Source organism: Euprymna scolopes, chromosome 2, assembly GCF_053919585.1.
Source record: "Euprymna scolopes isolate OS-2025 chromosome 2, ASM5391958v1, whole genome shotgun sequence".
Lineage (NCBI taxonomy): Eukaryota > Metazoa > Mollusca > Cephalopoda > Sepiida > Sepiolidae > Euprymna > Euprymna scolopes.
This window is the reverse complement of record NC_136483.1, coordinates 29,229,604-29,257,560: the sequence shown is the minus strand read 5'-3', so window position 1 is coordinate 29,257,560 and position 27,957 is coordinate 29,229,604. Positions and strand designations below refer to the sequence as shown.

The following is a 27,957-nucleotide window of genomic DNA, read 5'->3' as shown; positions in this document are numbered from 1 at the left end:
TAACATGAAAAAAATCTATTTAAAAATAGCGCGGTAACAAAAGTGCATAAGCACCGAAAGTAAAAATAAAAGTTATGACCTTGGTTTCATTTACACACACACTAAAATCACCTTATGCGCTCAATGCTCACCTTTTGTAGCCAAAGAAAAAAAAATCACTCTTTTGGAAGCATTTACGACTGAGAATTTGAACATTGAGACACTAGTAGCCCGACAGTTTGCCAACACGATATTACGCTTAAGTTAGTTCCCACATTCTCCTTAGAGTCTTGGAGTGAAGTGAACAAACTTTACTAACACAATGACAAAAGCAGCACATACACAATACCTTCTAAAATGATCCACACACACACACACACACACACACACACACACACACACACACACACACACACACACACACACACACACACACACACACACACACACAATGTGACATACACAGTGCCTTAATCCCCTCACATTGTCACACGTATATACTCCTTAACAGGAAACAATGATGTACGCTTTTTACACTATGAAAAAAACTTTCAAACGAATAATTTATTCACACTAACTTTCATTCAATTGTAAATTAACATACACATGAATATATTGCGTTTGTTTTACACGTTATATACAGCATAATCACGCTGGCACACCGGTTTTAGATTACAGAGGTAAACAACGTTGAGCCTGGTCAGTATCAGATGAGTGATCATTTAGGAATATCAGGCGCTGTATGCAGAAGAAGGTAGACACCTCCTTGCAAAAGCTGCAAAAACCTAATGCCGTCATCTTCCCTGACGGGGATATACATGCGACTGGGGACCGGTTGTGAATTTCATGCTCCAATGAAACTTCCTCCTTTGGAGGAAGCCTGTTAAACTCACCTAGGTTTGCATTCGTTAACATTCATATTTTCACGCGTTTTACTCATTTTTATTTTCATATTAATTGTCATTGTTAACATAACACCTTTTTAATTACATAAAAAGTCTAAACCTTATCCAAGCTACGGTCCACACTTTCCGAACTCTACACGGCTTCATGCTATTTAAGCCTGCACAGACGGTGATGACGCTGTGAACAAATTTCATTATAACGTCACTTGCCATATGAAAGCATCTAACATGCATCCAAAATAATGTTATTAGTATTAAGTGATGCACCACTCGGGAGCCCTTAAATGTATGAGCCCCGAGATATTACCCCTGGCAATGGGGTCTAGCAATATACAACGATATCTATGACAGAATGAAAAGCATTGCACGCTAATTCAGAAACAAGTTATCCTCAGCTTCTTTGAAAATCAGCATTTCGAAAAAATACTTAGTTTTACGTAAATTTTATCACTGATAGCTAGCGCTTGAGGGATACACTAAGCCTGTTCATGAGATCATAGCGACGGCTTATCTTTACCGCCCTCTTCCTCCTATTGTTGCCTACCATTTACTTTGAATACTCGATTACCACTTTTCAGACGAAGATGAATGGCCCGTTCATTTTTATTCTTCCAAAGCAATTAATGTAATTAACCTTCTTCGATATTATTTAGCATCTACAGTCATGACGTGTTATGTCAGCGTGGCAGTTAAAATTTTTTTTTTTAATTTTTACTTTTTTTGTTGTTTTAATTTAAATTTTTATATTAATCTTTATTTAAAAAAAATTATCTATTTTTTCAAATCTATGAACTTTCTTTTTCGTTTTCTTTTGCTCGAGGCATGCGTTTCGATAAAATTACTTACAGAAAGAAAAGATGGACAAACGCAGAGAGGAAAAGAAAAGAAAGAAACAGAAATGACAAAGAAAAAGAGAAACGTACGAGAAAGAATAACGAGAAAAGAAAAACGACAAAAGAGAAAAAGAAAAAGAGAACAAAAAAGAGAAAAAAACTAAGAAAAAAGAAATAGAAAATTGAGAAATAGAAAAAAGTATATAAAAAAGTGATAAATTGACAATGAAGAAGTGAATTACATCATTCCATCCGTGGCCAAAATGTCGCTTAACGATTTTACCGCCAGTCGCCTTTTCAGCAACAAGTGTCACTTGAGAAATACTTCAATTATGTGAGTATGATGAAAGAGAGCAAGGCAAAATTTACAATCGAAAATTATTAGGATCAACTCCACTGGGATAAGTTGAACATAAAACACGTAATATAATGGCGAACACTTCATGAAAAATATAGTTTACACGACTAAAGTTATGGTCTTAGAAAAAAATTATGCGTACATCTGATTGTTCATAATCTACGAATTATTTACTTCAACACTTTGAACACTCATCTATAAATATAAAAGCGAAAATGTATGTATGTATGTATGTGTGTTCGCTTTTTCTGTATGTCTACAAAAGGCTTTTTTCAGAGAAGCGGTCGCTCGCCTAACAACTTTTTAAAACTTTTTATATCACATGTAAATCGTAATATCTCAGAGTTGTCAACGCAGCTCGCCTGTCTATTTAATTTGCTCGACTTCGGGAAGATAAATATTCAACAGTTTTCGCTCGCCGCATGTGGATATCATACCAGTTATTATAGGTGCCACAGGCCTTTTCCTATAATTAATTCTGGCGGCATTTTTCCGGTTTCCCCCTACCCCCGCGTTCCGCAGTAAATGAAATGCTACTCCACAGTCAACAGTTGACCTCATTAAGTCATTAAAACGTGCACCTGCCAAATCTAAGTAATTAAATAAATTCAAACGCGTTTCCGTTGTTATGTCGAGGTGGTGCAATGGTTAACGTCGCACGCTTTTTTTTCACACTTCAATTTACAATTTTGCCTCAAGGGTTCCGGTTCGATCCTCATACTTACCTACCAAAACATTTTTTATTTTACCCCCCCCCCGGAGTTTTCATTTACCCAAAACCACACACACCTCCAAACACCCGGGCAATGCCGGGTACCCCTCGCTAGTCTATAATATAAATCCCACTTGTCTGTTTAAATGTATGTATGTTTGTATGTTTGCCTAACACTTTCGACAGAGGAGATGGATTTTCACAAGATCGGTATCATTTTGAAGCTCGACCCTTCAGACGATAAATATCGAAACATTGGCCAAAAACATTAATTTGCTTGAATTTAATTTGTTAACTTATCGTTCATTTTTCAGTTAAACTAATCTATCGTTCATTTTAAAAATTGTTTAGTGTTGGTTTTGATTTTAAAAAAATATCGTTCGTTTTGATTTTTAAAATATATTGTTATGCGTTTTGATTTAAAACTATTTATTGTTGTTTTAATTTAAAATATTTATCGTTTGATTTTTAAGTTGATTGTTTAACAATAATTGCATAAATTCACATTTCATGTTTTGCAACATTTGATTGTCTTCTGCTTCAAACATACGAAATTTTACATGCATAATTTTTTTATCTATAGTGAATAAAGTTCGAACCGTGTCCATTTCTTTTCTTCTTTTTAAATGTAAGTTGTAAGTAAATAATGAACGTATTTTAGTCTTTAAAATCCATTAAACAACAAAATGTTTCATTACTTTTAACAGATAAACACAACTTGTCGGTTTTGAATATTTTTTTAATTAATATTGAATGAATTTCAGTACAAATCATCATGCTCCTTATTTTTCTATTTTTTTTGTAAAAATTTTATTCATTATCAACAGTCTGACTGTTCGACAGATCTTGCTTGCTAGGACCTTAGCTATGACGTCATTTTTCAGCCCATGGGCCTTGACATGTATTACGAAGACCACAGTTCTAGCTATGAATGTTTTACAGGGCGGGGCAGAAATTGGAGGTCAATCGAGCTCTACTATTAAGATAATGGTGCAGTAGAGAAAGACTAGAAACATCTATTCCGTGTGAAAGAGACTGTAGGAATGAGAAGAGATCATTTTCCACCAGATTGTGATATTGGTTCTGTACTCCGTCAAGAGTAGAAAGAGTGTTCAGAGCGGCGTCTCCCCAAAATGTAACAGAATACACTACTTAGAACGTACCTGGCTCTTACAGAGGTAGAGGATTGTATTATGACTGAGATACTTTAGGGAGTATTAGAATGATCTAACCAGTTTCCCAGTGATCTTAGAAGCAGATTTAATATGTCTTTTTCATATCTGGAGTGGAAGTCCTAAGAGCTTATCAAAGAAAAAGGACTTCTTCAAGGAGAGAGACATCCATTAAAGGCCGGAAATTGCCAAGATCTCGATGATTCTCTTTCTTCTGATATTGAGCACGGGGTTTAATAGAGGTGAAAAGATGGCTGTTAATCTTAATGCATCTAAAACGAAGCTGCTCTCTTTACATCATCAACACTGACCTACATTTGGCCCAAATTGAAATGAACGGCTCTCGTCTTGAGGACGCTCCATGTTTAGACAGGCTTCTTGGTCTGACCTTCACTCGATCTATTCAAGCGCATACGTCAAATCTGTTGCCAAGGTCGTTGGAAAAATGGTTTGATCAATATGTATCTCACTGCCGATGCAATAGTCCTATGATGGAGTACAGTTTCCACATCTGGGAAGAGGCTGCACGGATACCATATTTTGCTTTGACAAAGTCCAAAACCGACTTCATAATCTAGTAGGTGACACCCTTTTCTCTTCTCTGCAACTTCTTTCCCACGGAAGAGATGTTGAGAGTTTGTCTCTGCTCTATCGCTATTTTCATGGCAAGTGTTCGATTGAGCTCCAATCTATGATCCCTAGCCAATCTTTCACAAAAACACTCATCTACCCAAAATCACTATAAAAATCCCCCCACTCTCTATCGGTGCCTAAATCTAAACGTGGATTCCATGAACAAAGCTTCTTTCCTAGAACTGCCTGCCAGTGGTACTCTGTTCCGCTGGTCTGCTTTCCAGCTAACTGCAATATTTTCGTCTTTAATTTCAACATAAACAAGTTTTTACTGGACCATCCTCTTAAATAATCTAATTAAACCAAATTTCCACTAACGATTACTACGCTATTGTCCCAATTACTACCGTACACACATTAACATTATCCTCGAGTGGCCTCCGGGCCTTGATATGTGATGCTCCCTTTGTAAGGAAAAATTGGTGAGAAATGAGGATCAGAGCATTGGTGGTAAAGGGAGGGAAGCTTGGTTTTAGGTGTTAAAATTAATGTGCCCTTTCCTCTCATGGTACCATTTGCTTCAAGTCGAAAGAGAAAAAGAGGCAGCGAGTAAGAAAGAGAGAGAGAGAGAGAGAGAGAAAGAGAGAGAGAGAGAAAGTCAGACAGAAAGTAAAAAATATCTTGATTATCAATACTCTTCGAAGTGTTGCCCTAGACAGCTGTATCAAACTGCATAGATGTCAATGAATGATCTGAAAATATATTTTACAAGATCATTTTGGAAAATCAAGAAGAGGGCTGGGTCCCAAATGAATCCTTGATATTATGTGAGCCGGATTTCTGTTCACCAACAACTGCTATGTACACCCATATTCATCCCAAAACAACTCACATTAACATTGACACTTAAAGGAGTTATTGTGTATTAGTGATCATGCCTATTGGGACAGTCTAAGTAAGGAGTTAGACGGCAAGGTGTGTGTTCACATCACAATTTAAATTTCTACATGTTAGTACAGTTAGAGAAGCAGCAAAGGAGACGGGATTGAAAAATTTAGCAGTTCGATGAAAGAAACTATTAGAGTATACAGTTGGGATGGTCGACAGTTCAGTACCTATTAGAGTGAATAAATTTTTGGACCCGGTTCAATAGAAAGACTAGTGGTTGCTGCACTGATCCATATGTGGCGACAATACTCCAAACATAGCTGGGTGGTTAATGTTCAAAGTTTCTGTTTTCCTCGCCGATGGCTTGCATTCGAAGCAATACAAAGCAACAGTAATAATTTCAGATATCGATATTTTATATAAATTGACATCGTGTTTCAGATATCAATATATCTACTCTGTATCAACATTTACGTATGATATTAGCCAAAGAAGCGTTACAATTTTCAGTATGAGCTGATCCATATTATAAGCTATTCTGATCATGACTTAATTAGCTGCAAATCTCAAGATTCAACTTTCTACAGTTAACGAAATGATCCCTCAGTACATCAGCAAGGGAAAATAATTAATATTATTTCGCCTTGACCCACCTTGAATTGCTTATAGCAGTCTTCATTATTAATAGTAAGGGTGCCTATTTACTTCCTTCATACCTATGGATATACGCATAATCACTAATGGATGTTGGGAAGATGGAATTTCAAATATAATTTTATATTTTTGTTACCTTATTTTATTCATCTTAATATGGAAGAGAGCCAACTACGTAACCCTCAGTAGGTCACATAATCTTCCAGTGCTCCCCCTCTAAAGTTACTAATGGACTTTAGGTCTATGGTTAATGTTGTCTATAGGAAAATTAGTTCATTTTACCATGGAGTCGCCTTACTTACTCATTGGCTGACCAGAGAAAATAATAACCTGCCTGCAACTCCTAAAACAATTGTGTCTAATATTTATCTTCCTTCCACAGTGGGATGCTGTGACGCAAAGGTTAGAAGTGGAATTTGAAGAGTCAGCGCCATAGAGAAAGAGCCTGTAAAATGTCTGAGCAGCCCAGTCAGCATTCAACTCTAGGTACATGTTAGGCGATTAGCAATATATTAACCTCTTTTAAAATTGAGAACGTAAAACCTGAAACGGCGAACATCCTAGAACTACACAGGACCAAGGCCATACCTCAGCCAACAGGAAACAAACCATCTCAACAATGGCCGGTACTCTGTTGGCTTTCCTGTCAAAAAAACAAAAAAAGAAAAAAAAAGAAACAAAAAAAAAACAATAACAACTACAAACCAATGGTGTTTTTATATTAAACTATTCTGATCCAGAGGTTAATACCAGAGAAGCCTCGAGTCTCTGTGGCGCTCCATTGTGGAAGAATGTCGTGGGGAGCAGAGGTAATTTAATACCCTACCCCATATGTATTGAGTATTTAATTTATTATGCAGAAATAGTTTCTTTTCCTGACAGAGCAGCATGAAATTTTCAATTTATACAGTCATTTAAATAAAAAAGGCATATATATAAGTTAAGGGAGGACTTTATTGTCAACGTGAAAAAAAAAAGAAAAAAAAAATGCAATAAAACTATCGAACCCAAAAAACTAATGCATGCTTCTGTTGCTGAGAGATGGGGGGGGGTGATAGGGAGAATGCAGACTAGACTTGACTAGACTTCCCCGATTTCGGGGAGAGGGATGGACAAACCCAATGTTTGTAGAAAAAAACTGTTGCAATGGAAGAAACAAATTTTTAGAAGATTCCTATCAGAGATAAAGGGGGAAAAAAGTGAGAAGGAGAGGGAAAGGTAGCAAGAGAGAGAGAGAGAGAGAGAGAGAGAGAGAGAGAGAGAGAGAGAGAGAGAGAAGATACTGGAAATATTCTCAGTGCGCAGAGCACATTTTTCTGTAATAAATATTTGTCAAAATACATGAAACCGCAGTTGTCCTCGATTTCTAAGTTCCTTTGGGCGACATTTAACATTTTGTTTTACCTTACCTCAGAACGGAAAATGTCCCCAATTTTTATATCAAGAAATCTACTCAGCCTATCAACACCCTCCCACTCCGCTATGGGATTATTCTTTGTAAATAAACACGCGTGTTATTCTTTGTAACTACATGAGAATTTTTTCAATTTTAAGGACATATAGTTTCAGCATTTATTCAATAAATTTAATATGGTATGTATTTGAGTATTTTACGTGAAGCTACAAAATCAAGTGGATTTTTTGAAGCTATTACTTTTATCTGTATTTTATTACAAGTGTAATGGATGTTAAGTTCTGGCCATAACGTACACGGTCATGTTTTGTTGGGGTTGTTCTTAAAAGCTATTCTGTTAAAAAAAAAAAAAAGAAACTGGAATTTTACGGAGATATCAATCATACCAGTTATTATAGGTGCCACAGGGCTTATGAAGAGGGACCTGAAGTCCTACCTAACTAATACTCCTTGTGAACCAAGTGCACAATAGATCCAGACAATTGCACTTAAGGGAACAACGAGGATATTAAAAAGAGCTCTCGGCTGTTTCAACGAAAAACAGGGCAATGTTGGCAGCTGCTTTGGCTGCCCCATACTCAACGTTACAATCTTCAAAGGAAGAAAATTAAAAAAACAAACGAAAGAAAGTCAACTTTTTTTTTTTTTAACAAATATTTAATCACATAAATTATTCCGAGTGTCGGCATTACATCCAAGCTACTTAAATCATGTTTTAGTAACGGTTATAATATAATATAATAAATAAATTAATTAATTAAAAGATAATCCGTAAGAAATTATGTGAAGCTGAAGCTCGTAATTTTCTAGTTCAAAGATAACATTATAAATTTGAGTTATCATTCATCCTTAGCTAGCCTCTTTCTCGCTTTGTTTATATAAAGATTGTGACAATATTTTTCTCGAACAATTTCTCATTTCAGTGTTTCACGTGTACGATGAAACGTGCAATAACTTTTAAATGTTATTTTGGCGGACCTGAACGAGAATCACCCTCCCTAAGAACGTCTTTCGGAATATACATCCCAACCTCTCCATGTTAAGAACGGCTTCTGTTTTTCTTATTTACATTTTTTTTTTCCAGTGGATTATTATTGATTGAACACTAATATATAGAGGAGAGGTGATTCTCGTTCAGGTCCGCTGTTATTTTATTTACTAAAACGTGTTTATCAGTGGTAAGGAATGGATTGCCAGAGGATTTCAGTTCTTATGGAGTCAGTTCCTAGAGAGTCCAAGAAGTGACCGAAGCAGTTTACAATTCGAAAGCCGCGAAAAAATAAATAATAACTAAAAAGAATTCATACTAAATATGGGAAGCATTAGATTAGGGTGACAAAATTTGCCCATAAAAAACTTCCTAGAAAAGAAAAAGTGGCTTTCAAGTCGGAAACTGAGCAATTCCCGGCTGGGACTGTCTCAGAACTGACTCCCTGAGAAATGAAATTCTTTGGATGTCCATTCCGAACAGGTAGTTTGTTTAGTAGTAATTCCAAAATTCCAGCAGAAATCGGAATAGTTTTGTATTTGAGGAAATTTCTAACGAGGACTCGAGAGCACTGTTGAGACCATTCCCTCCCACTGAGTTGGCTGAGATCACCTCAATCGGTGAGAATATTTTTTCGAACGAAGGTAGATAGCAGCAATGTTGCACACACGCACACAAAAAGGTTGATACAATTATTGTTGACAAATGTATGAAACCAGACAGATAGAAAGAGAGAGAGAGAGAGAGAGAAAGAGAGAGAGAGAGAGAGAGAGAGAGAGAGAGAGAGGGGGGGTTATCGGTAATTGTACTGTCCTAAAACCCCTTTAGCTTTGTTTTTAGACGTTTTTTTTCTCCTTTTTTATCAATGGAAAAAGTTACGGATGCGAATGGATGAACATATATGAATATATAAGTTCATATATATTTGTGAGGCTGAATTCATGGAAGAAACCAACTTTTTTCTCAACTTATTTACTCTAGATTTAATCTTTATACAAATAAAATCATGTTCCAATTTGTGTGTATGTGGAAAGAATTACTTCGTGACTCTTCGAAATTGAAAGGAATTAAGAAGCATTTAAATCCAATCATTTTATAGAGATTAAAATACCATTATCTTAACAAAAGTAGTAGTTTTCCAAGAATTTGGTTCATAACCTTTTTAATTATTAATTTGGTAAAATACACAAACACAAACGACGTATTTAAAAAAAAAAAAAAAAAAAAAATGAAAGTAAAAAAAAAAAAAAAAAAAAAAGTATCAGGCAACACCGGTTAAATGCAGTTAGTAGTTCCTAAACTCTTCCCTTTTTGGTACATTTGCAGAGAAAATACAGTGTTTAAATAATAAGAATGCTTTGTAACTATTGTTTTTTCACCTAACAATTTAATAATAAAAAGTTACTGTAAAACTTGAATTTAACTTGAAAATACTATCAAAAACAGCACGATACCTTCTTTGCATAAGCACCCTCTTGTTGTAATTTAATTAGTTTTTTTTTGGGGGGGGGGTTGTTTAAGAAGAATGGCCATGTATAACGCAGTCTCTCCCGTCACCCAACAATTTTTATTAATTCTTTTTTAAATGCAGAATGTTATCGCTTAAATACTTGTTAGGCTCTAAAACAAATTATTTTGATTGCGAGTGGTGGTGGTGATAAGGCAGTTTACTACCATTAAATAAAAATAAAGTTGTCGACAGAGATGCAGGGGAGAGCGTCACTCCACTTTTAATCCTTATTTTTCCTGCTGAAAGTTTGGCAACAGGGCATCAAATACCAATTTCTTAGTTTTCAGTAGGACTCGACCGAGGATTGAAACTTAGTCTTCCGATCCATTAGTGAATATGTTGACATTTATGTCGAATAACGTACGAAATTTTCCATTTCGTTGTTTATAAACAAAGGGTAATTTAAAATAAAACTAACAATTTTCGTGGAATAGCAAGAGTTAAAAAAATGGTTCCTTTGACCCCTTGCATTTAACCAGGAAATGAAAGTTAAAATGGCAAAAAAAGGACATTTTTTTCACTTTTAATTAACATGGCAAAACTCAACACGTATTTTGATGAAGGTGGTACAGAATAGTTTACAAAACCTCATCTCAATGATTAAAATTCGATGTTTACGTTACTTATGCATAATACGGATCGTGCTGAAATAATGTTATTTTAAAAACGATTTTTAACATAAGAGGTAGGAGGGGTAAAACTATTTTGTACTTTTTACCAAACAATAATAATAAAAAAATACCGTAGAAATTGAATTCAATTTGAAAACTCTATGGAAAAAACAAACAAACAAAAAAAAACAAAAACAGTACGTTAAAGTACCGTTTATAAGTAAGTTTCAGGGTATTTCATGCTTATTAAATTCTTAAGTCAAATTACAGAATAGTTAACAAAGCCCCTTTTCCTCATGTTAAGAACAAGTTTCTAAATAATAACGTTGTTATTTCAGTACGGTCCGTAAACTGCAGAAGTACCAAAATAAATTTTTCATGATCTGTAAATTTGGTGATTAAATCAATAAAATTCTAAAGAATTTTTATAATCCGGGAAAAGAATTCAGACGGGGAGGGATGTTGGGGGGGGGGGGTGACAGAAAAATATCGAAATTAAAATGATGAATAAAATAATGGATTTTTTTTTGGGGGGGGGGTAATTATACTTACGTTCCTTTTTTTTCTTTCTTTAATCGATCCTTGTTAAAGTTCTTCGTGGCTCCAAAATAAAGTAAGTAAATTCCACTATCCCATGCTTCGCGCGTCTTCTCGCCGTGTCGTGCGTGCAGTAGTGTACTCTGCTTCTTCTCAGCGATATTGACTTAGATATTTACCCTGATACGTTCTCTACCTTTTCTTTGTTTTTTTTTTCTTTTTAATTTGAATAAATCCCCTACAAATAAACCGTATTTCGAAGACTTATCGTCTATTGTTTTGGTGCAATTTCACTCCGTCAGTTTTTTATGTTGTTGTTTTCGCTCTTTCTATCTCATTTTTTTTTCGCGTTGTCGCTTCCTAATTGTCAGTGTCTTCTCTCCTACTTTCCACCGTTCCAGCTAGTAAACACCGAAGTTCAATTGTTTCGTGATTGTGTCATGTTTCACATTTTGAGCCTTAATGCATGAAAAGGACAAATAAAAATTAAGTAATTAATAAACGCGTAAAAAGTACAAAAAAAACAAAACAAAAACAAAAACAAAACTTTTTGCACTTTTCTATTTTGTATCCTTTTTCTTAATCTGTTAAAATGTTCTTTTTATCTTATCATCTTGCAACAGTGAAATTATATTTCGTTCTTTCAAAACAGGCGCACTATTTTTTTGTTATTGTTTTATTTTATTCAAAGAGCGCTTTTTGTTAACGCTTTCTTTTCTTTATTTTTATCTCCGCATGCTTCGAGTTAAACTTGCTCCGAGTGAATGAAAGATTGAAAGAAGTAGTAACGACAACACCGTGGAAAAGCGTAGGTCTTGTTACTGCTTCTTCTCTTATAAGACAACAAAATCAAATTAAATACGAGTCTCTCTCTCTCTCTCTCTCTCTCTCTCTCTCTCTCTCTCGTGCGCGCACGGCGCGTTTTCTGTCGTCGAAAGCCCGCTATAAGTGCATGTAAGAAGGGCGTACATGCTGTCGTAGAAGGAGGAAAAGTAAAAAAGAGGAAATAAGTTAAAGTATATAGACTTAACTCAGTATAGAATAGGACATAAGAACAATTAACCTTTTTTAATTCCTATAAATCAGTTATAACTGCTTCCCTTTATAAATTCTAGATTTGTAACTGATGTGCAACATAATCACATAAAAAACAATAACATCTCAATTTTATTTTTCCATTGACATTTTACAAACAACTAAACAAAAAACAATAAGTGATTAATGTAGTTTGCTTGAAGCATTATTTAGTGTGTATATGAAGGTATTTTTTAAAATAGACTTCGTAGCTTAGTGAGGGATGCCCTTTTTTCTTCCCTGCAGCCTCTCTCCTACAGCAGAGACGTTGCGAGCCTGTCTTTGTTTTATCGTTATTTCCATGGCAAGTGCTCGTCTGAGCTCCAATCTCTCGCCCCCCCCTCGCCAATCTTTCATGAGAAACACCCGTCTGGCTGAAACTAAAAAAAAAAAAAAAAAAAAACTACTGTCAATAATTTTCCACACTCTTTATCCAAACGTAGATTACACGAGCAGAGCTTCTTTCTCAGAAGTGCACGACTGTGGAACTCTCTTCCGTTTGCCTGTTTCCCACCTGACTACAACTTGGATGTCTTCAAGTCCAACATAGACAAATTCCTGACAAACCGCCCTCTTAAGTAAGACACTCTATCAAATCTTCAATACTAATGATTACTACAATACTATCTCATTGATTGCTGTACACGCAATAACCCTTATCCATGAGTGGCCTCCGGGCCTTGATAAGTAGTGACCTCCATGTAAACAAAACAAAAAAGAACCTCCTTTTCACTCCAAACAAACACTAGAATGTAAGGGGCTACTATCGGGACACTGTGTAGGGATTTGAGCAACAAGATGTCTGTTTGCATTACACTTAAATGTCCACGTGTTAGTACAGTCGGGGGAGTAGGAAAAACGGAAAGAATTCAAAAGTCTAGCTGTTCGAGGGAAGAAACTTTTCGGGGTGGGATTTGACCGCTAATCGGATCAGTCGGATCAGTCGGAGGTATTTACGTCGAGGGGGAGCACAAGTGCTACAAGTTTGTCAGAGCACATTCCATTAAAATACTTGTAAAACAACATGAATACAATGAATACAACATTAAAGTGATAGGACATTCGTAACGCATAGACATAAACTGAAACAAATTAAAATATACAACGGTGGGATGCAGATGTCACTATTTTATTCATACAATATATATATATATATATATATATATATATATATATATATATATATATATATATATATATATATATATATACTTCTCAAATTGTAAGATTATATAATTATTTTCACAGTCCAAGACACGTAAGACGGTATGGAAAACAGATCTTAAACCGATGCTGCTGCTGCTGCTGCTGCTGCTGCTGCTGATGATGATGATGATGCAGCTTCTCCAGCAGTTCAGTCTTATAGCATTTCCAGGAGTAACAGCTAAACTCTATAACCAGATATGGAGGTATAATATCTTTGTTTGAATTATAAAATTTATACTTAGCTTTGAAACTTAAAACTGTGCATTTGGAAGGTGTGAGATAGATTTTAATACGAAAAGGTCAAATACTATGTTTTTTTGTTGTTTTTTTTTTACCCATCAACCAAAGGAAACATTAACATTTTCATGCGTCCCTGTTATAAGTAAAGGCTACATAATTAAGCGTGTAACGAAGGCACGGATGCTATGAAACTGCAATTGATTAATTAAAGAAATAAGAGAAGAAAGAACGCTCTAATTCGCTGACATAACTAATCAGATTGTTAGATTACCTTGTAGTGCTTGGATCGAGATCGAGAACGCTAAATACAAATGACTGGAATTGTTACCTTTCTTTCTCTGCTTCGTCGAGATTCGCTCTTCCTCGTCACTTCTAACAGCAAGTTAGTTTTCACAGGATGTGTTAACGTAAAGTATTTCCAACCCACGAAAATCGTTTAAACTCCCAAATCTAACAAGCATATATCAAATTAACAAAACCTATAAAACAGTAACTTGGTAAACCAAAATCCGGGTTCTTCCATGGTGACACCTGCGACATGTCTCAACTCTTCTCATCAACAACATCCGTCCTAGAAACCTCGAGTGACACAAGCTAAAATTCCTTAAATTCTGCTGATTTTGCTCTAGTGAACATAGTGAACCAAAAAGTAAACTCAGACACAAATACACAACGGAAATTTTGAACGGATTTTATTGTATAAACACTCACTAACTATATATATATATATATATATATATATATATATATATATATATATATATATATATATATATATAAGTAAATTCTTGGTACAGCAAAATGGAAGGAGAAATTTCAGAGGAAACATAATTTAATTTAAATCAAAAAGATCTAAGAAACAAAAAAACGGGCAGGTGGAATTATTAACATTTCCTTAAGGCCTTATCGTCTGACCCTCTAAGAGGAAACGTCAGAATGATAAATTAAAAGCTAAGAATCGAATGAGGAAAGAGGGAAATTGGTTTCGGTTGGAAAACCAGTGAGAGAAAAATATATATATATATAATTCTCACTGTTCAGGTGGTTTTAAATCAGTAAATATTTCCAACTGATGTTTCAAAATCTTTTGTCTACACAGGCTAGGTCGAGAGTTATTAATGACTAACGCCTCAATGATATTGAGATGATAGTTCGACCTAGCACTGTATAAAACAGAAAACCAACCATCGGAATATTGGTCAGAACACCTATTTATACTAATCAGGTGATTACCGATGGCGGACTCATGAGCTTGGGAGTGCCCGGATGTTCTCGAAACCTGGTGTAATCGAATATCCCGAGGGATGTGTTGGGATATTCTCATTTCCGATATATATATATATATATATATATATATATATATATATATATATATATTATCCATCTTTTACATTCGCCAATTTATATACATTTATATTGGTTGTTAGTGCTGTTCTTGGAACTTTTCTAAAACGTCACTGTCATCAAAATACATTGTCCGAAGCCAGGGGTAGCACTACATCCGCTCTATCGCCATTGTCTAAGAGAACACCTCGAGCCTACTTCTGGCCTGTCGTATATAGGTTTTGTAAAATTCGTAGTTTGAATAGATTATTCAGTTTGTTTACATGACATACACATATTTTCTAAAAATGTAACTTTAAAAAATTGTTTTTTTTTTAATTTTACATTTTTATTATCTCTTCCTCCATCTTCTATTGGTTTTTGTAAGAATGCTTTTACACGCTCTTTTTTAGCCAATACATATTTTGCTACATTCACAGCTAAAATTGGAAACATTATCTGAAATCGGAGACATGTAGTTAACCTAAATGAACTAATGAAATAGTTACATTTTCTCTAAAACAAATGAAATAAAAATGAAGTCTGAGTTTTTTTCGAAATTTGTATCTGCTCCAAAATTCTGTATCCTTGTTTCACGAGTATATTTGGCCTATACACATTAATGATAACGAGAATTTTTTTTCAAACTAACATTTTCAAGTCTTACAATCTTTCCGCTATAATTATATTTCGATTCCTCAGTTCATAATGTTACGGATGCGCATTGTTGTAATAATAGACTATACGTTGTTTTGTATTAACAGATATAGGTTAAGAATACAGATTTTAATAATAACTTACGAAAAATGCCAAAAAATTTCATAGTCTTCAGTTTTAAGTTAAAAATTGCAATTAAAATACATTCAACGCATAATAACATCATTAGTATTCTATTATTGCACCTATTTTTTTTTTTTACTAACGTTCACCCCTAACAAGGCATATCGCTACTTGGACGTAAGCAGCATATCAAATTCTACATCGGAACAATAAATTTTTAACGTTGCTATTCTTTTTAATATATAATTTATACATGTGTTGTTTTTTTGTTGTTTCTTTCGAGTTGAACGTAGAACAGAGGCAAAGTAGAAGCGTCTGCTTTGAAAAGTTGGTTTATGAAATGAGTTCCTTTGTATTGTTGGAAAGAAAATAATTATTTATAACACTTTATTACATTAAACGTGAAGTTATTATCTGTTTCACGTATTCAATGTTATAACTATGATTATTAGGTTGGTGCAAAAGTTAATGCCTAGGAAAGATTTACAAGATGTTGGTTTACGTTACATTTAAACTTCTGCATATTAGTACAGTCAAGGAAGCAAATAGCAGGAAGGACATTCCAAAATCTTGCTGTCCGACGGGGAAAACAACTATTATAGAAACTATTATATATTTATATATTATTATAAAAAGCTTCCTGGCATCAAGGGACCTAAACAGGCCTGCATGCGTCAATACATTTTTCAACATTCACTCTGCACAAAAAAATATTATTTTGGTGCAAAAACAATATCGTTTTCTCACATACGTTACTTTTATATATGATTTCTGAATTAATTAATTGATATATATTATACGTTATATATCATTTTGAAGCGCGTGTTTTTGTTCTATCGAATTGTGTTATTCGTTACCGTTCTCAATCTCTTCATTCATTTTTTTTGCAGGCTTTTCGACAGCATGGGCAAAATTCAAATCCGCACGATTTTTTTGTTCCAGTTCAAACTAGGTCGAAAAGCTACAGAGACAGCTTGTGATATCAATGATGCGTTTGGCCCAGAAACCACTAACGAACGTGTGGTGTGGTACGACGGTGATTTATGAACTTTCGCAATGATGGTGAGAGCCTCGAATGTAATGAGAGTCGCGGCCGACCGACTGCGGTTGATAACGAACATTTGAAAGCCTTAATTGAAGCCGATCTTCGCAAAACCACTCGAGAAGTTGCTGTTGAACTCGAGGTCGACCACTCAACAGTCGTTCGCAATTTAAAGCAAATAAGGAAGTAAAAAAAGTTGATCAAATGGGTGTAGCATGAATTGAACGATAATCAAAAACATCGTCATTTCTTCAGCGTAACAAAAACGACCCATTTATCGAGCGGATTGTGACTTATGATGAGAAGGGGATCCTCTACGACAACCAGCGATGTTCACACAATGGTTGGATGCAGGAGAAGCTCCACAACACTCCCCGAAGCCGAAATTGCACCAAAAAAGGTTATGGTGACTGTTTGGTGGTCTGCGGCCTGTCTCATCCATCGCAGCTTTTTGAATCTGGGCGAAACGATTACGGCAGAGAAGTACTGCCGACAAATTGACGAAATACACAAGAGGCTCCAACGTATGTGCCCGAGATTGGTCAGTATGAAGGAGTGAATTCTCCTCGTCGACAACGCTCGCCCGCATGTTGCTCAACTTACCCTGCAGAGCTGAACGAATTAAGCTACGCGACTTTGCCTCATCCGCAATATCCACCGGACCTCTCGCCAACCGGTTATCACTTTTTCAAGCATCTCGACAACTTTCTGCGCAAAAATGCTTCGAAAGCTAAAGATAATTCCGAATCAGCTTTCAATGATTTCATCGCTTCTAGAACTCCGGATTTCTATGTTAATGGGATAAATAAATTTGTTTCACGTTGGCAAAAATATGTCGATTTTAATGGTTCTTATTTCGATTAATAAAGTTTTATTATGAAAAGAATCATGATATTTTGAACGTCAAAAAAACAAAACAAAACAAAAAAAAACGGCATTAACTTTTGCACCAACCTAATAATCATAGTTACAACATTGAATACGTGAAACACATAATAACCTAATGTAATAAAGTGTTATAAATAATTATTTTCTTTCCAACAATACAAAGGAACTTATTTCATAAACCAACTTTTCAAAGCAGGCGCTTCTACTTTGCCTCTGTTCTACGTTCAACTTTAAAGAAACAACAAAAAACAACACATGTATAAATTATATATTAAAAAGAATAGCAACGTTAAAAATTTATTGTTCCGATGTAGAATTTGATATGTTGCACTTACAGACAAACGTTGTCAATCGTATCTCGTCCGAGCCGTATTTACTATTTTCGTCTAGTCTTCTTCAGAATTAAACTTAGTCATTTAGAATTATATGAAGTGATTTTAAATGTTTACTTTTATATTTGTATTTTACGTAACTTTTAAAAATCAGAGCCTCTGACGAAACTTATTACAATGTATTTTAAATACGGAAAACTTTATTAAATTTTCGATATATTTAAAATAATAACAAAATAATATTTATTTTAGCAAAGATAACACTCTTTTAAACACGACACTTTACATGTGGTTATTGATTTCTTATCTATGATTACTTTAGATTCAAATATCATCGCACATAAAAATCGACACTTCATTATGGTTACTTTTTAGTTCGTTCAAAGTTGATGCATGTTATTAGGAACAAAAACTTTTATTCGAGTTCATTTCATTGGAGATACAGTTAATCCTGCTCAAAATATTTTTCGTGTGGAATTTTTTTTTTCGACAACGAATGAAGATTAAATATGCCATGAAAATTCACATTTCAATATTAGTTAGTAATATTACATTTCTTTCATTTACTACTAATGCGTGATTAAATATATATATATAAATATATATATATATATATATATATATATATATATATATATATATGTATACTTCATTTACTCACATAAAATTAATATACGAAAGTATAGATTTATGCGTAAACTTTAAGTATTTACTTCAAAAGTCCTCAATACGTAGGTAGAGCTAGTTAGTAATTTATAAAATATATATGGTGATTAAGCTACACTGAATATTCCGCGTTTCATCCACTCTAGGACTCTCTAGGCGCATAAGCCTGAAGAGTCCTAGAGTGGATGAAGCGCGGAATATTCAGTGTAGCTCAATCGCCATATATATTATATATATATATATATATATATATATATATATATATATATATATATATATATATATATATATATATATACAGTGATGATCATATTTATTGGCACGGTAAAATAAAAGTTAAATTTTGTCTAATAAATTCTAAAAAAGGGATTAAATTAAAGAAAATAACAAAGTATATTATGTATTTTTAACTGGCCTTTCCGATGCAGCAATCGGATTTTAGAAAAAATAAATAACAAAGGAACAACAAACATAATTGCAAAAAACCCTTGTTCAAAATTATTGGCACGGCTTTGTTTTTCTTTTAGTATCAGTATAATATCAATCAATTTCCGGTTTACGTGCTTTCTGAACTTTTTTATAGCCATGTTATGCTTGTTTTACGCTAATTCAGTGAATAATTTTTTTCAGATAATTTTTAGATAGCGATTTATTTAAACTATTATAAGTGACTAAATTATAATTTTCAATCGCCATGGTTAAAACTAAGGAACACAGCGAAGACGTCAGGAAGCTTGTTGTAGCATGCCATACCAATGGGGAGGGCTATGATAAGATTTCAAAGAAGCTAAACCTTCCCAAATCCACTGTTAGAGCCATAATAAACAAGTTCAAATCGCAAGGCCACGTTATGAGTTTAGAGGGTAGAGGGAGAAAAAGGATTCTTTCCCCAAGAGATGAACGGAAAATTGTTCGACAAGTAAAACAAAACCCAAGGATCTCTGTTGGGGAGATTGTTGATGAACAGAGCACCTCTGGAGTGAATGTATCTCGACATACAGTTGGTAGAGTTTTGAAGAGAGCTGGTTTAAAAGCATGTCGTCCGAGAAAGACTCCCTTATTGAAGCCTATGCACCTGAAAGCAAGGCTAGCCTTTGCAAAACGTCATATTGATAAAGATGTTGCATTCTGGAAACGTGTTCTATGGACTGACGAAACGAAAATAGAGTTATTTGGCCATAATAAAGTGTCTTATATTTACAGAAAATCTGGCGAAGCTTTCCTGCCTAAGAACACCATACCCACAGTGAAGCACGGTGGAGGCAGTTTGATGTTTTGGGGATCCTTTGCTGCCTCTGGACCAGGGCGACTTGTTAAGGTCACAGGTAGCATAAAAAAGGAAGACTATGTTAAAATATTGGATGAAAACCTGAAAGACTCTGCTAAAGAGCTCTCACTTGGTCGTCGTTGGTGGTTCATGCAAGATAATGACCCAAAGCATTCGGCTAAACTGACTAAGAAATGGCTTGAGGACAATCATATTAATGTTTTGGAGTGGCCATCACAAAGCCCAGACCTTAATCCAATTGAAAATTTATGGAGAACATTAAAATTGAGGGTAATGCAAAGGAAGCCTAAGAATCTTATTCAATTGGAGGATTATTGTCAGGAAGAGTGGGCTAAAATTACTACTGAAGAGCGCAACAACTTGGTTGTAAACTATGAAAAGCGACTGAGGAAGGTAATCAAGGCCAAAGGCTATACAATTGATTATTAAATAAATCGTGCCAATAATTTTGAACAAGGGTTTTTTTGCAATTATGTTTGTTGTTCCTTTGTTATTTATTTTTTCTAAAATCCGATTGCTGCATCGGAAAGGCCAGTTAAAAATACATAATATACTTTGTTATTTTCTTTAATTTAATCCCTTTTTTAGAATTTATTAGACAAAATTTAACTTTTATTTTACCGTGCCAATAAATATGATCATCACTGTATATATATATATATATATATATATATATATATATATATATATATATATATATATATATATTATATATATATATATATAAATATATATATATTTAAAAAAATCAGATATGATTTGTCGTGTTAACAAGTAGGTAATATTGTTTAACATTTTAATATCTCTTCCCATTCAAATCACAAAATATCACCTTCATAAACGGTGTCCACAGACAATATATGAAAAAATCGAAATGAAGATTACTCCAACGTATGCTCAACTATATTAACATCAAAGACAAACGCTTTCTCGTAAATCGATTAAATTTCATAAGGGTTACTATGTTTGAAACGGAGCCGGTCAAATAGCAGTGGAAAAACACTTATTTCTCATTTATCTTAATTTGAGCAAGTAAAAAATAGAACGCATTTTTATAACACACTTTTACAAACAAATATATCACTGACTAAAAATGATTATCACGGCAACAAGCCGCCATTAGCATGGCTTCCTAAGCTGGACGCTGATTGGCATAAATACTTTTTTTATCTATTGGCATGCCCCCCCCATTTTTTATACAATACTTTATTAAAATATGTTATAAACATTTATTAAAATATGTTATAAACAATGAGGGGGGCGGGTCCTTGGAACAATGTGGCATGAGGCCAAAAAGGGAATGGGCGGGAAAATAGGGGTCGGGGGTCATTAACTTTGTTTATTCCCTAAGCTAGTTCATCAATCACCATAATACCTCATTCACTCTATTTCAAATTCTCCATGTTTTTCAAAATTTTATATACACATAAATATTTAACTTGCCAAACAATCTTTCATGCAAACTGAGATAGGTTGTTATAAAAGGAACCCTCTCTACTATCCTTCCTCTTTTTAGCCCCGAGACCAATTCTTCCACGGGGATCCACTCAAACAACAAATTTCTCTCTTGAGACGCAAGCAAGAAGTCACTGGCTTTAACATCGACAAAATGACACCGAAATCCTATATGGTGAAAAACGCGCATACGTGGACTCAACAATATAACGCCACACATATACTTACAACTTAGATTACTTTAACTAAACAAACAAACCAACATTACTTTAATATGAACTTTTAACTGTTTCTTAAAAACAGAACATATTTATATTATATGATCCTCGTCTTTGTCCATACTCCTCGATTTTTCCAATTTCTTACCTACTTCGATCTCTTTCACTTAAAATTTTCATGTCCTTCAAAATGGATTAATAAAATTGCCTTCAATGTTAGAATGAGGTTTCGTATTTTCTAAATTGAAGCTACATGACTATAACACATTTATTGTCGATATTTTCCGTAAACGATAACACATTTTAAATCTATAATTAATGAAATATGAATGCCTAGCCTAGTGGAGATGCCCTTTTCACTTTCCTGCAACCTCTTTCCCACAGAAGAGATATTGCGAGCCTTTCTCTGCTTTATCTTTATTTTCATAGAAAGTCCTCCTCTGAGCTCCAATCTTTGGTCCCCCCTTGCCAAACTTTTACGAAAAATGATCGTCTAGCTGAAACCACTATCAATAATTTCCCCCACTCTTTATCTGTGCCTAAACCTAAACATAGATTCCACGATCAAATCTTCTTTCTTCGAACTGCACGCTTGTGGAACTTTCTTCCGTTTGTCTGTTTTCCAGCTTACTACGATTTGGTCGTCTTCAAGTCCAATGTAAACAAGTTCTTGATGAGCCGTCCCCTTAAGTAATCCAATTTACCAAATTTCCACTACTAACGATTACTACAATATTATCCCATTGACTACTGTACACTCATTAACCCATATCCTCGAGTGGCCTCCGGGCTTTGATAAGTGATGACTCCTAAGTAAAAACAAAAACAATATATGATTGAAAGATTTTTGATAATTGCATTTTCACAAAAGAGTAGACCACAGAGCAAAAACAGAAACTATTTTTTTGCTTATTTCATTTATTTACAGATTAATTATTTGTACATTTGCAAGACTTAAAATTCAATTTATAGCTTTAAAATTGCTAACAAATCCTATAGTATTAAAGGAGTTACACTATATCGCCAAACTTTGAACATTTAAAATCCTATTAAAAATAATAATTTCATACAAAGGCAAACAAACGATGTACTTGAAAAGTAAAGTGCAATAAAAGTTAAATTAAATAAAAAAGTGAAACCTGTAGTTATCTATAAAATAGAACTGTTGATACAAAGCTTTGATGAAATCTGATTGGCCAGCTCAAGTGACTATATGCGCAGAAACAAAGAAAATGTGTTTGTTTCTGTCACACGGGCAAAGGTGTTCAAAGATAAAATATTCTATTTTGTTAAGAGTGCTCAGTCGCAAATACTGTCGGAACGACAGACAATTATGAAAACCATTGTCCATGGTTAAGAAAGAACGACACCACAAGGAAAAACATCTTGAATATATTAAGGAGAGTAGAAAGTTGACTTTGTGTTTAATTTCAGCAGCTTTGTAGTTCTCGTTTCCCCTTATTTTGTCCTTTAGTCTTAACATTACATGAGTGATATTTCTGACGAAAAAGGGAAATTTTCTGTTTTCTATTCCGGAATCTATGCATATAACACGTATCGGTGGTTAGTTGTTGACTTCAAAGTAGTATTTTTGTTTTCTAACCTCTTACATCAAGTGGTTTCATGCTTTGTCTGGATCGATTTCTATATAAAAAACACTGATGTTAAGTTACTTATAAATATGTTCATAGTTATTCAGTTTTTACATAAAAGTACATTTATGGAGAAAGAACACGGCCTTCTTCAAAACATCGACACATTACATTAGCATGGGTTTATGTTTTCTATTGGGATGTCGCCGTCTTTACAAAGTAAATTTGATCCCGTCAATTGCTTACTCGCTAATTCTGGGAATTTCGTTTCCGTGTTTTTCTTCATACCTTTTGCTGTGATGTATAACTTTATGTTGAAGATGTGATCTCCAAAACTTCACAAGCTCAAGGGAAGACACGCAATCTGAAATAAAACTTAATTCAGGCAAAAGTACACTTCATTCTCTCTATATAACCATGTGCATGAATGCTCACACTTAGCTATATAACATTAGACAGTAGTATAATTCCAATTTCTTTGCTGTAATATACAGAGGGAATGCGTGCTTGTGGTGTAAGAAAAAATACAAATCTGCATGTGAACGATAAAAGTTTCGGCATTTAGTCTATTTTGTAGTTTACACAAGCTGAGAAACTTAATTTCTAATAATAGCGTTTCAATTTCTTCGTTACAATACGATAATTTATTTCGACTTTGTGACCAGTTAAGTGTCCGTCTGCGATAATAATGCATTTTGTTGGTGATGTGTCTGTGTGTTCGCGTTTTGTTGTTGTTGTTGTTGTTGTTATGGGTTCTTTGTCGTTTTATTCGCTGTCTGATACTGCTGATGTATCTATTTTTGCTGCATAGTTTTCATCTAACATCTATTTGCACTCTATCATAGAGCATGGATGCGTTTTGCAGTAATGTCGCGATGGTTCTCTATCATATAGACATCTGGGAGATGTCGATATTTTCCACATCTTCGTCTACAAACAATTTACGCTTCGTAAAAGTAGCAATGTCAACGCACTAACTTGTTTTCATCACATGCATACTTGTTATGCCTTCCTCGTCGTTTTATTTGCTCTCTCATATTGTTGCAATTGTTGATTTTCTTGTTTGTTTTTAGCATCATTCAGTCATTTCGTATGAATCAGATTATTATGGCATTCGTTTCCTCGATATCGTTCTAGTTAGAAATCTTTCTTAATAACATCAGATATTTACGGGGGGGGGGGGTGAAGGTTGCTGACATCCCTAAGTGATAGTATTTCTGTGAAACGAACGGGATTTGAACTTGGCACAACCAGATCGTCAGTCTATATCGTTAACCACTTAGCCACCGTCATCTCCCTCCTGTTGCTGTGTCTATTTTTTCTGCATAGTTTTCACCCAACATTCATTTACATTCCATTATAGAACATGGACTCTGAAGTAATGTCCAGGTTATTCTTCACTATATCGACATCCTGATGTCACTATCTTCCATCTCCTCGCCTGTAAACAATTTATGTTTTGCAGACGTGGCAGCATCATCTGAACGTGGTGATTTGTTTCCATTACATGTATACGTGAAAAGTATAGACGGTCTACGTTTCCCACCAAATTCGGCGAGTGTCACTCTGTCGGTATTAGTCTCGTAATTCTGAATTAACTCTCTACATGGTCCTGGATATGACCTTAAAATATATCCGATAGTATATAATTCATAAAATTCGAGTAAAAATCGACTTTTATAAAAAACAAAAATTAGAAAGACGGCTATAAATGTAATCATGTTAGTAGTAGTTAAAAATCTGAAAAAATTTTGCAAAACGTTAGACTATTCCACAGATCTTGCTTGCTAGAGATTCAGAGTATGACGTCATTTTTAGTGTAAGGCCCTGAATCTATATTACGACGGCTACGCCTATACTCTGTTTGCTTTGGTGATGGCTAAAAAACAAACAGTACATTCTGTCTGACATGGTTAAGTATGAAATAGTATTGTCATAGCTATAAGTATGTATTTTTACATTATCACATGTATAAAAACAAAATCCTCATATATTTGCAAAATATTCTGGTTTATTTTTAAAATAAAAACGGTATCTTTAAGTGAAAAAATTAGCGTCTGTTTTATTAGTAAAAATCGTAATCATGCTTTTTATGTGAATATAAGTAGTGAAACACAAAAGTCTTGGTTTTAAGATTGAGGGAAATAGAAAAATGAAATGCATCTTTATTACATTTTAAAATATAATTCATAAAATTCGAGTAAAAATCGACTTTTATAAAAAACAAAAATTAGAAAGACGGCTATAAATGTAATCTGGTTAGTAGTAGCTAAAATCCGAAAAAATTTTGCAAAACGTTAGACTATTCCACAGATCTTGCTTGCTAGAGAGTATGACGTCATTTTTTAGTGTAAGGCCCTGAATCTATATTACGACGGCCACGCCTATACTCTGTTTGCTTTGGTTACTCCATATGTAAGTTGAATGAACACATCTTATATTTCATTGGCTTGTTCATCTCGTGTATTATGTTTTCTTTTACATTTCTACATCTTTTGATATTTACTATGATTTTAGATATTTAGATTTGAAATTCTTCGCCGGCAATGTGTATTCCATATGGAAGTCTTGGAAATCTGTATGTTCCAAAATGGTGTATTAAAAGTGAGTAGATAAGAGCTCATCTTGTCGATTGGGATTTGCCAGCATCCATTTGTATACACCGTGCTTTGGGGAGTGTGGAGCCACTCCTTAATTGCCATTGCTTCCAGGTTCACTATGACCCGGAGTGGTAGTACTTGTTTGGGTCCCAACTATGGGTTGAATAGAAACTGACTTGGAAAAAACAAATATATTCTATTAAAAAAGATTTCTTCAAAATCACTGGATTCGGCATTAAATAACCCCAAAAGGGCTGATATGCCGTAAAACAAAACCAATCAACCAACTCTCTACATACAGTTAACCACATTACTTGATTTAATTCAATAACTTCCCAAGGCGTGCCATCTCTCGTATCAAACTGTATATGCACATACGATTGTGCAAGGCTTCGCTTTTATTTATTATATCTTTCGACCAATCACCATTCGCCGCATACAGATGTGATGCCCTTTTTAGAACTCGCTCATTCTGACGATTGATGTACGTTTCCCTACCTTCAAGTATACATTTCACTTCTTAAATTTTGTGTCATGAATCACATTTCATCCATTCTCGTATTTTTTCCTTTAGTTCTCACGTTTCATGTTTCTGACAAAATGAGAAGAATTGCTATTTTCTTGGTCGGAACATATCCGTTGGGAGGTTTTTGACCTTGAAGTATTATTCATACATTAAGTGACTTCATGCCTTGTCTGGAGCGATTTCCAGTAAAAAAAAAAAGCATATCAATTTTTTGTCAACGCAGATTCCGAATGTAAAGTCTCTAGTCTGACATGCGTCCACAATTCACGAGCCCGTTTTTTATGCTCCCCATGTATGTAGGATATACCAGAGTTCCTATTTACAATGTCTCCCCACGGGACAGAGTTAGACACGAGGGTCGTTTTTTAACGTGGAGAAAAGGAACAAAAGTAAAAATTGTTTCAGGTGTGAAGGATTTTTCCTCCACCGACAGAGAACAAGAAATTGAAGTGCAGCATCTGAAGAACAGATACTACACTTTGATAGTTACTGACATCTATATTGTGGAGAGCGTTGAATTTTTACCTAATTTTATGACACAATGCGTTTGGGGTTAGACGGACAGTTAGGGAAACATGTATGGTTACACACTATGTATGGTAGCTTTTTTTTTAGTTCCATCCGTGTCGTCATGACTGTCGGAGGTTTCTTCATGAATAAACTTATTTATTAATCGAGCGAACATTTTCTTCCTTTCGTCTTCATAATACTAACAGCTACAACAGATCGCTTATCCATTTCATTTGTTGAATATGTTCCAAGTCACCAAGGGTTGAAAACTTTCTTCCATTGAATAGTATAATCTCCGGCGTTCCTCTGTATCATGTCTTTTTAGCTACGAATCTGCGAGAAGTAGTAAAGTTCTCGATATACGACGTTTACACGTAGTGATGGTTAATATCATTACAAAGCTTCAATTTTCTGAACCCAGCTTTATGAGGCACGATGATGCGCGAGTTGCTTTCCTGTATGTTCATTAAGTGACGTTTTTTTTTTTCATCGGTTCGTAACGTTTTATGGGGATCGTGTTAAAAGTCACTATTTACGAGGTCTCCATTTTTTTTGCGAATATTTACCCTGCAAGAAAAGGTATTAGGATAAACAAACAAAACAAGACTTTGGAGGGACACTGTAATTATTTTATATCTATAAAATGGAAGAAATTTATAATACAGAAAATAAATAGTCCGTTTTGCTGAAATATTACATGTTGGTATTTTGGGGTCTTTGTGTGTGTGAGACCACCGAAGTTAGTGTCACACTTACAGGCTACGTGTATCCGTTCTTGATTTGGGAAGAAAGAGAGAGAGAGAGAGAGAGAGAGAGAGAGAGAGAGAGAGAGAGAGAGAGAGAATGTGTGTGTTGCCGGTTTAACGTTTTAGAGATTCAGTCACGTGACTGAAAGCTGGTTTCTGATTGGACCTGCCAAGAAGGAAGTGTATTTCAAAATCTCCAATAACTCTTTTTGTATTTTGCGCTGGCCACTCTTCGAATTTGATAGGCTGATGAAATCCAGAGAAAAGGGAAAGATAGAAACATAAAGAAAAGAGGGAGGAAAGTATTCCCACGGTAGTAGTAGCAGTAGTAGTAGTT

The 27,957-nt window shown here is 34.5% G+C and overlaps 1 protein-coding gene across 3 annotated transcripts in view; it reads right to left on the bottom strand.

The window, feature by feature from the left end:
- Nucleotides 1–12,006, bottom strand: part of LOC145290325 (uncharacterized) — a 266,500-nt gene extending 254,494 nt beyond the window's left edge. For all 3 annotated transcript variants that reach the window (XM_080136480.1, XM_080136478.1, XM_080136483.1), the window contains exon 1: nt 11,150–12,006. The gene's annotated coding sequence lies outside the window, so the exon portion shown is untranslated. The remainder of the gene's footprint in view (nt 1–11,149) is intronic.
- Between the last annotated feature and the right edge of the window lie 15,951 nt (nt 12,007–27,957).